We start from the raw sequence: 10,027 nt of genomic DNA, 5'->3' as shown, positions 1-10,027 counted from the left end.
TGGAAAAGCTTGTCATTTGCCTCTTGAGTTAGAACATAAAGCATTTTGGGCCATCAAAGAGCTCAACTATGATTTCAAACTTGCTGGTGAAAAGAGGTTATTTGATATTAGCTCTCTAGATGAGTGGAGAACCCAAGCTTATGAAAATGAAAAATTATTCAAAGAAAAAGTAAAAAAGATGGCATGACAAAAGAATTCAAAAGCGTGAGTTTAAAGTCGGAGAATATGTTCTTTTGTACAACTCTCGTTTCAGATTCTTTGCAGGAAAACTCCTCTCAAAATGGGAAGGCCCCTATGTTATTGAGGAGATTTACCGGTCTGGAGCCATCAAAATAAATAATTCCGAAGGTACTAACCCGAAGGTTGTCAATGGGCAACGAATAAAGCATTATATCTCAGGTATGCCTATTAATGTTGAAAGTAATGTTATCGAGAATTTGACACCGGAAGAACACATAAAAGAGTCCTTTCGGAATACTCCAGAATCGTGAAAATAAGGAGGTACGTGATACGGTAAGTAAACGGATGCCGAAAAATCCGCAAAAATATTTTTTATCGGTTTTGGAATATTTATTTTTTTGGAAATAAAGAAACTTCCGAAAGCGTCCCCTGGTGGGCACAAGACACCAGGGCGCGCCAGGCACGCCAAGCTTGCCTGGCGCGCCCAGGTGGGTTGTGCCCACCTAGGACACCTTCCGAACTCCGTTTTTCTACCGTATGCTTGTCCTCAAAGATAAAAAATCTCTATATACAGCCCACCTGGGACACCTTCCGGACTCCTTTTTCTACCATATGCTTGTCCTCCAAGATAAAAAAATCTATATATACTTCCCGAACCTGTTGATCACAGTATCACGGAGAAATCATCTATTCTCTTTTCTTGTTGTTTTCTGTCAGATCCCATCTACCATGGCCTCTTCAAGTCCCTCCAAGGACAAGTTCTTCAAGAACGTCATCAACCCATATATGCAGGAGGTGGTGCAACACCCTCAAACCATCCAGATGCATGAGGGGGTGTTGTCAATCCGCGATGAGCAAGGTCCCAGGGGCACGGGAACCATGGAGGCCAGGCTTGAAGCCATGGAGAAGGAAGTCTTCCGATGCAAGGGAATGGTGGAGTGTGGGCTCAATGCCAATCACCTCATGATCACGGACCATTCCCGTGATCTCAAGGTGGATGGCAAGCCCATGAAGGACATCATCTTCACTCTCAACGAGCAAATCAACTTTCTCCAAAGCCAGATCTATGATCTTCAAAACCAAGTCTTTGAATATGATGCGAGGTTTAAAGGTATAAGTTTGGCTGCTAGTTGCAGGACCCGTGAGACTCACTCCTCTTATGATGGTGGACCACTGCCTTGGAAATCGGAGGACAAGATCTCTTCTTCTTCACCACCACCTTCTTCTTCATCACCAAAGGAGAACTAAGTATCGGGTATGGGCACTCCCCTTGGCTTCCGCCAAGCTTGGGGGAGGCGCCCCGCTGTCATATCATCCCACTATATTTTTTCATTTACTTATTTTAGTTCGATCTTTTGCTTTAGATGAATAAAAGTTTAGTTTGATACTTTCTTATTTAAGAGTTTGCTTAGTTATCTATCCTTGTAATCATGTGCAAGTTATATAATAAAGTTTAGTTTGAGTTTTTGCTTTCTTTACTTTCATGTTGCAAATAAAGAAAATAAATAGTAAAGAAAAGAGACAAGAAAGAAAGAAATAAAGAAATAAAAATAAAAGGAGAAAAGAAATAAATAAATGAAGAAAAGATCATATACTAATCTTATGGTAGGCGATGACACCACATAAGGAAAAGTATAAGTAGAAAATTTTATTAGAGATTGACAAACATAGCATTAGTCAATGATGCAACTCATGAAAGAATTAATAAGGGAAGAGAAGATTCACATATAAACATATTATCCTAGAAATCTTTTGTGACTGTGAGCCCTCATCAAAATATTATATGCCAAAATTGTTGACGCTGGACAAGGAAGATAACTTAATGGTTTATGTTTGTTTATATCTACACAGAAGTCATATTGTCATAGATCCCTTAACATGTTGTGATTGCCCCTATCTTTGCTAGCCAAAAATTCCGCACTAAGCAGAGTTACTACTTGTGCATCCAAAAACCCTTAAACCCAAATCTTATTTTCAAGTGTCCACCATACCTACCTAGGGATTGAGCAAGATCCATCAAGTAAGTTGTCATCAGTGCAAAAAGGCAATAAAAATTGCTTCCAAAAGTGTGAGATCATTTAGTGTAAGAGAAAATTGAGCGTTGCGTGAACTTGTGATGGTGAAGAATAAAAGCGATAGACTGCATAATAAAGGTCGCTATCACAAGGGGCAATGCAACATCATGTTCTTTTGCATTAAGGGGTTGAGCATACAAACAAATAAGCGCATGGCAACCTCTGCTTCCCTCTGCGAAGGGCCTATCTTTTACATTTATGTATTTACTTTTATGCAAAGAGTCAAAGTTTTCCTTATATTCCCTTTTATTTTTCTCCTTTGGCAAGCATCATGTGGTGAGGAAAGATCTAGGCACATATGTCCAGTTGAATATAGATAGCATGAGTTATTATTGTTGACATCACCCTTGAGGTGGATACGTTGGGAGGCAAAACTATAAGCCCCTGTCTTTCTATGTGTCCGGTTGAAACGTTTTGCTCATGTGTACACGGTGAGTGTTAGCAATCATAAAAGACTATATGATGGTTGAGTATGTGGACTTGCCTAAAGGTGTGATACGTGACCCTTCCTGAAAAGATGATGAACTGTAGTTGCAAAGTTGACTGAAAACATAGTTTGTTGGTTTTTAATAGAGTTTTTGCTTCATACTTCGATTGTGTGATGACTTGTTACTTATTCATGAGAAGTATATGATACAAGTTCCATGATAAAAGTCTTATGTTCAATTTTGTTGCTATTATAATAATCAACATAATGCTTCTATGTCCGTATTTTGTTTTTATCGGCACCTCTCTCTCTCTCTCTCAAAGCATGTGGAGATATTTTTCGATTTCGGTTTTCGCTTGAGGACAAGCGAGGTCTAAGCTTGGGGCTTTGATACGTCCATTTTGCATCATGTTTTCTTACTGTTATTTATAATGTTTTATCCATAATAATGCTTTTTGGAGTAATTCTAATGCATTTTCTCTCCTAATATGCAAGATATACACAAAGAGGGAGAATTCCGGCAGCTGGAAATCTGGACGTGAAAAAGCTATGTCAGGCTACCTATTCTGCACAACTCCAAATGAGCTGAAACTTCACGAGGATTTTTTATGGAATATTTAAGAATTACTGGAGCAAATAACTACCAGAGGGGCCCCACCAGGTGGGCATAACCCACCTGGGCGCGCCAGGGAGCCCAAGCGCGCCCTGGTGGGTTGTGCTCACCCAAGCCCACCTCCAGTGCCCATCTTTTGGTATATAAGTCATTTTGACCTAGAAAAAAACAAGAGGAGGGCTTTCGGGACGTAGCGCCGCCGCCTCAAGACGGAACTTCGGCAGGAGCACTTTTGCCCTCCGGCGGAGCGATTCCGCCGGGGGAACTTCCCTCCTGGAGGGAGAAACCATCGTCATCATCATCACCAACAACTCTCCCATCTTGAGGAGGGAAATCTCCATCAACATCTTCAACAACACCATCTCCTCTCAAACCCTAGTTCATCTCTTCTGTTCAATCTTGTTACTGGAACTATAGATTGGTACTCGTGGGTGACTAGTAGTGTTGATTATATCTTGTAGTTGATTTTGGTGGAAGATTATATGTTCAGATCCAATATGCTATTTAATACCCCTCTGATCTTGAGCATGTTTATCATTTGTGAGTAGTTACTTTTGTTCTTGAGGTCACGGGAGAAATCATGTTGCAAGTAATCATGCGAACTTGATATGTGTTTGATATTTTGATAGTATGTATGTTGTGATTCCCTTAGTGGTGTCATGTGAACGTCGACTACATGACACTTCACCATATTTGGGCCTAATGGAATGCATTGTGGAGTAGCAATTAGATGATGGGTTGCGAGGGTGACAGAAGCTTAAACCCCAGTTTATGCGCTATTCCGTAAGGGAATGATTAGATCCGAAAGTTTAATGCTATGGTTAGAATTTATTCTTAATACTTATCTCGTAGTTGCGGATGCTTGCGGGAGGATTAATCATAAGTAGGAGGTTTGTTCAAGTAAGAACATCACCTAAACATCGGTCCACCCACACATCAAATTATCAAAGTAGCGAACACAAATCGAGCCAACGTGATGAAAGTGACTAGATGAAATTCCCGTGTACCCTCAAGAACGCTTTGCTTATCATAAGAGACCATTTTGGCCTGTCCATTGCCTCAAAGGATTGGGCTACCTTGCTGCACTTTTGTTACTACTATTGTTACTTGCTCATTACAAATTATCTTGCTATCAAACTACTATGTTACTTACAATTTCAGCACTTGCACACATTACCTTGCTGAAAACCACTTGTCATTTCCTTCCGCTCCTCATTGGGTTCGACACTCTTACTTATCGAAAAGAGCTACAATTGACCCCCTATACTTGTGGGTCATCAACGTTGGTGGTAAGTAGTATGACTATCACCGCCCAAAACTCTTTGTTTTCTACTCGTGCATATCATCTACGCATAGAATTGGCTCATGATGCCACTGTTGGGCATCGTTGCATGGAAAACAAAAAAAAATTCTACGCACACGCAATGATCTATCCATGGAGATTCATAGCAACGAGGGGGAGAGTGTGTCTACGTACCCTCGTAGACTGTAAGCGAACGCGTTTCACAACACAGTTGATATAGTCGAACTTCTTCTCATGTCAACTGACCAAGTACCGAACGCACAACACCTCTGTGTTTTGCACATGCTCAGCTCGGTGACGTCCCTCGCCTTTTTGATCTAGCAAGACATCGATGTAGTAGATGAGTTCCGTCAGCACGACGGCATGATGACGAGGATGGTGAAGTGATCTCTGCAGGGCATCGCCTAAGCACTACGAAAATATGACTGGGGTTGTAAACGGTGGAGGGGGGCGCCGCACATGGCTAACAATTGATCTGGTGTGTGCTAGGCGCCCCCACATATATATAGGTGGGAGGGAGGGAGGAGCAACCATAGGAGGCACCCAAGTAGGAGGAATCGTACTTGGAGTCCCTCCCAAGGCGCGCCCCCTGCCATATATAACCGAGGGGGGAGGAAAGAGGGGGGAGAGGGGCGGAAGTGGGAATCCTAATCCACACTTTCCTTTCCCTTCTTCCCTTTCCTTATCCTCCTCCTTAGGCCGGCCCATATGGGGGGCGCACCAACCCCTTTGTGGCTGGTGTGTTTCCCCTCTTGGCCCATAAGGCCCATATCTTTTGCCGTGGGTGCCCGGAACCCCTTCTAGTGACCCGATAAGTACCCGGTACCCCCGAAACACTTTCGGTGTCCGAATACCAACATAATATATATCAATCTTTACCTCTCAACCATTTAGAGACTCCTCGTCATGTCTGCGATCTCATCTAAGACTCCGAACAACATTCGATCATCAAATCACATAACTCATATAATATTATATCGTCATTGAACGTTAAGTGTGCGGACCCTACGGGTTCGAGAACTATGTAGACATGATTGAGATACCTCTCCGGTCAATAACCAATAGCGTAATATGGATGACCATATTGGCTCCTACATATTCTATTGAAGGAAATATGCCCTAGAGGCAATAATAAAGTTGTTATTTATATTTCCTTATATCATGATAAATGTTTATTATTCATGCTAAAATTGTATTAACCGGAAACTTAGTACATGTATGAATACATAGACAAACAGAGCGTCACTAGTATGCCTCTACTTGACTAGCTCGTTGAATCAAAGATGGTTAAGTTTCCTAGCCATGGACATGAGTTGTCATTTGATTAACTGGATCACATCATTAGAGAATGATGTGATTGACTTGACCCATTCCGTTAGCTTAGCATTTGATCATTTAGTATATTGCTATTGCTTTCTTCATGACTTATACATGTTCCTATGACTATGAGATTATGCAACTCCCAAATACCGGAGGAACACCTTGTGTGCTACCAAATGTCACAACGTAATTGGGTGATTATAAAGGTGCTCTACAAGTGTCTCTGATGGTACTTGTTGAGTTGGCATAGATCGAGATTAGGATTTGTCACGCCGATTGTCGGAGAGGTATCTCTGGGCCCTCTCGGTAATGCACATCACTATAAGCCTTGCAAGCAATGAAACTAATGAGTTAGTTGCAGGATGATGTATTACGGAACGAGTAAAGAGACTTTCCGGTAATGATATTGAACTAGGTATTGAGATACCGACGATCGAATCTCGGGCAAGTAACATACCGATGACAAAGGGAACAACGTATGTTGTTATGCAGTTTGACCGATAAACATCTTCATAGAATATGTAAGAGCCAATATGAGCATCCAGGTTCCGCTATTGGTTATTGACCGAAGACGTGTCTCGGTCATGTCTGCATAGTTCTCGAACCCGTAGGGTCCGCACGCTTAACATTCGGTGACGATCGGTAATATGAGTTTATGTGTTTTGATGAACCAAAGGTAGTTCAAAGTCCCAGATATGATCACGGACATGACGAGGAGTCTCGAAATGGTCGAGACATAAAGATTGATATATTGGAAGCCTATATTTGGACATCGGAATAGTTCCAGTGAAATCGGGATTTTACCGGAGTGCCGAGGGGTTACCAGACCCCCCCCGGGGGGGGGGGGCTAGTGGGCCTTGATGGGCCCTAGTGGAGAGAGAGAGGGGCGGCCATGGCAAGCCACGTGTCCCCTCCCCTTGAGTCCGAATAGGACAATGAAGGGGGGGCGGCGCCCCCCTTGCCTTTCCCCTCTCCCACTCTTTCCTTCCCCCTCCTAGTGGGACTAGGAAAGGGGAGTCCTGCTCCCACTAGGAGGAGGACTCCTCTTGGCGCGCCCTGCTAAGGCCAGCCGGCCTCCCCCTTGCTCCTTTATATACGGGGGCATGCGGGCACCCCAAGACACACAAGTTGATCGGTTGATCTTTTAGCCGTGTGTGGTGCCCCCTCCACCATAATCCACCTCGGTCATATCGTAGCGGTGCTTAGACGAAGCCCTATGTTGGTAGCATCATCATCACCGTCATCATGCCGTCGTGCTGGCGGAACTCTCCCTCGAAGATCTGCTGGATCGTGAGTTCGTGGGACGTCACCGAGCTGAACGTGTGCTAAACTCGGAGGCGCCGTGTGTTCGGTACTTGGATCGGTCGGATCGTGAAGACGTACGACTACATCAACCGCGTTGTCATAATGCTTCCGCTGACGGTCTACGAGGGTGCGTGGACGACACTCTCCCCTCTCATTGCTATGCATCACCATGATCTTGCGTGTGCGTAGGAATTTTTTGAAATTACTACGTTCCCCAACAGTGGCATCCGAGCCAGGTTTATGCGTAGATGTTATATGCACGAGTAGAAACAAACGTGTTGTGGGCGATACAAGTCATACTACTTACCAGCATGTCATACTTTGATTCGGCGGTATTGTTGGATGAAGCGGCCCGGACCGACATTACGCGTACGCTTATGCGAGACTGGTTCTACCGACGTGCTTCACGCACAGGTGGATGGCGGGTGTCAGTTTCTCCAAATTTAGTTGAATCGAGTGTGGCTACGCCCGGTCCTTGTGAAGGTTAAAACATCACATACTTGACGAAATATCGTTGTGGTTTTGATGCGTAGGTAAGAATGGTTCTTGCTCAGCCCGTAGCAGCCACGTAAAACTTGCAACAACAAAGTAGAGGACGTCTAACTTGTTTTTGCAGGGCATGTTGTGATGTGATATGGTCAAGACATGATGCTAAATTTTATTGTATGATATGATCATGTTTTGTAACAGAGTTATCGGCAACTGGCAAGAGCCATATGGTTGTCGCTTTATTGTATGAAATGCAATCGCCACGTAATTGCTTTACTTTATCACTAAGCGGTAGCGATAGTCTTAGAGGCAATAGTTGGCGAGACGACAACGATGCTACGGTGGAGATCAAGGTGTCGCGCCGGTGACGATGGTGATCATGACGGTGCTTTAGAGATGGAGATCAAAGGCACAAGATGATGATGGCCATATCATACCACTTATATTGATTGGATGTGATGTTTATCTTTTATGTATCTTATTTTGCTTAGATCGACGGTAGCATTATGAGATGATCTCTCACTAAATTTCATGGTATAAGTGTTCTCCCTGAGTATGCACCGTTGTGAAAGTTCTTCGTGCCGAGACACCACGTGATGATCGGGTGTGATAAGCTCTACGTTCACATACAACGGGTGCAAGCCAGTTTTGCACACGCAGAATACTCGGGTTAAACTTGACGAGCATAGCATATGCAGATATGGCCTCGGAACACTGAGACCGAAAGGTCGAGCATGAATCATATAGTAGATATGATCAACATAGTGATGTTCACCATTGAAAACTACTCCATCTCACGTGATGATCGGACATTGTTTAGTTGATATGGATCACGTGATCACTTAGATGATTAGAGGGATGTCTGTCTAAGTGGGAGTTCTTAAGTAATTTGATTAATTGAACTTTAATTTATCATGAACTTAGTACCTGGTAGTATTTTGCATGTCTATGTTGTTGTAGATAGATGGTCCGTGCTGTTGTTCCGTTGAATTTTAATGCGTTCCTTGAGAAAGCAAAGTTGAAAGATGATGGTAGCAATTACACGGACTGGGTCCATAACTTGAGGATTGTCCTCATTGCTGCACAGAAGAATTACGTCCTGGAAGCATCGCTAGGTGCCAAACCCGCTGCAGGAGCAATGCTAGATATTATGAACGTATGGCAGAGCAAAGCTGATGACTACTCGATAGTTTAGTGTGCCATGCTTTACGGCTTAGAACCGGGACTTCAATGACGTTTTGAACATCATGGAGCATACGAGATGTTCCAGGAGTTGAAGTTAATATTTCAATCAAATGCCCGGATTGAGAGATATGAAGTCTCCAATAAGTTCTACAACTACAAGATGGAGGAAAATAGTTCTGTCAGTGAGCATATACTCAAAATGTGTGAGTATAATAATCACTTGATTCAACTGGGAGTTAATCTTTTGGATGATAGTGTCATTGACAGAATTCTTCAATCACTGCCACCAAGATACAAGAGCTTCGTGATGAACTATAATATGCAAGGGATGGATAAGACAATTCCCCAGCTCTTCGCAATGCTAAAGTCTGCGGAGGTAGAAATCAAGAAGGAGCATTAAGTGTTGATGGTCAACAAGACCACCAGTTTCAAGAAAAAGGGTAAAGGGAAGAAGGGGAACTTCAAGAAGAATGGCAAGCAAGTTGTTGCTCAAGTGAAGAAGCCCAAGTCTGGACCTAAGCCTGAGACTGAGTGCTTCTACTACAAAGGGACTGGTCATTGGAAGCGGAACTTCCCCAAGTATTTGGCGGATAAGAAGGATGGCAAGGTGAACAAAGGTATATGTGATATACATGTTATTGATGTGTACCTTACTAATGCTCGCAGTAGCACCTGGGTATTTGATACTGGTTCTGTTGCTAATATTTGCAACTCGAAATAGGGACTACGGATTAAGCGAAGATTGGCTAAGGACGAGGTGACGATGCGCGTGGGAAATGGTTCCAAAGTCGATGTGATCGCGGTCGACACGCTACCTCTACATCTACCTTCGGGATTAATTTTAGACCTGAATAATTGTTATTTGGTGTCAGCGTTGAGCATGAACATTATATCTGGATCTTGTTTGATGCGAGATGGTTATTCATTTAAATCTGAGAATAATGGTTGTTCTATTTATATGAGTAATATCTTTTATGGTCATGCACCCTTGAAGAGTGGTCTATTTTTGATGAATCTCGACAGTGATACAGATATTCATAATATTGATGCTAAAATATGCAGAGTTGATAATGATAGTGCAACTTATTTGTGGCACTGCCGTTTAGGTCATATTGGTGTAAAGCGCATGA

This window comes from Triticum aestivum, chromosome 1A (assembly GCF_018294505.1).
Source record: "Triticum aestivum cultivar Chinese Spring chromosome 1A, IWGSC CS RefSeq v2.1, whole genome shotgun sequence".
In the NCBI taxonomy this organism is placed as follows: Eukaryota; Viridiplantae; Streptophyta; class Magnoliopsida; order Poales; family Poaceae; genus Triticum; species Triticum aestivum.
Note: the sequence above shows the minus strand (reverse complement) of the source record.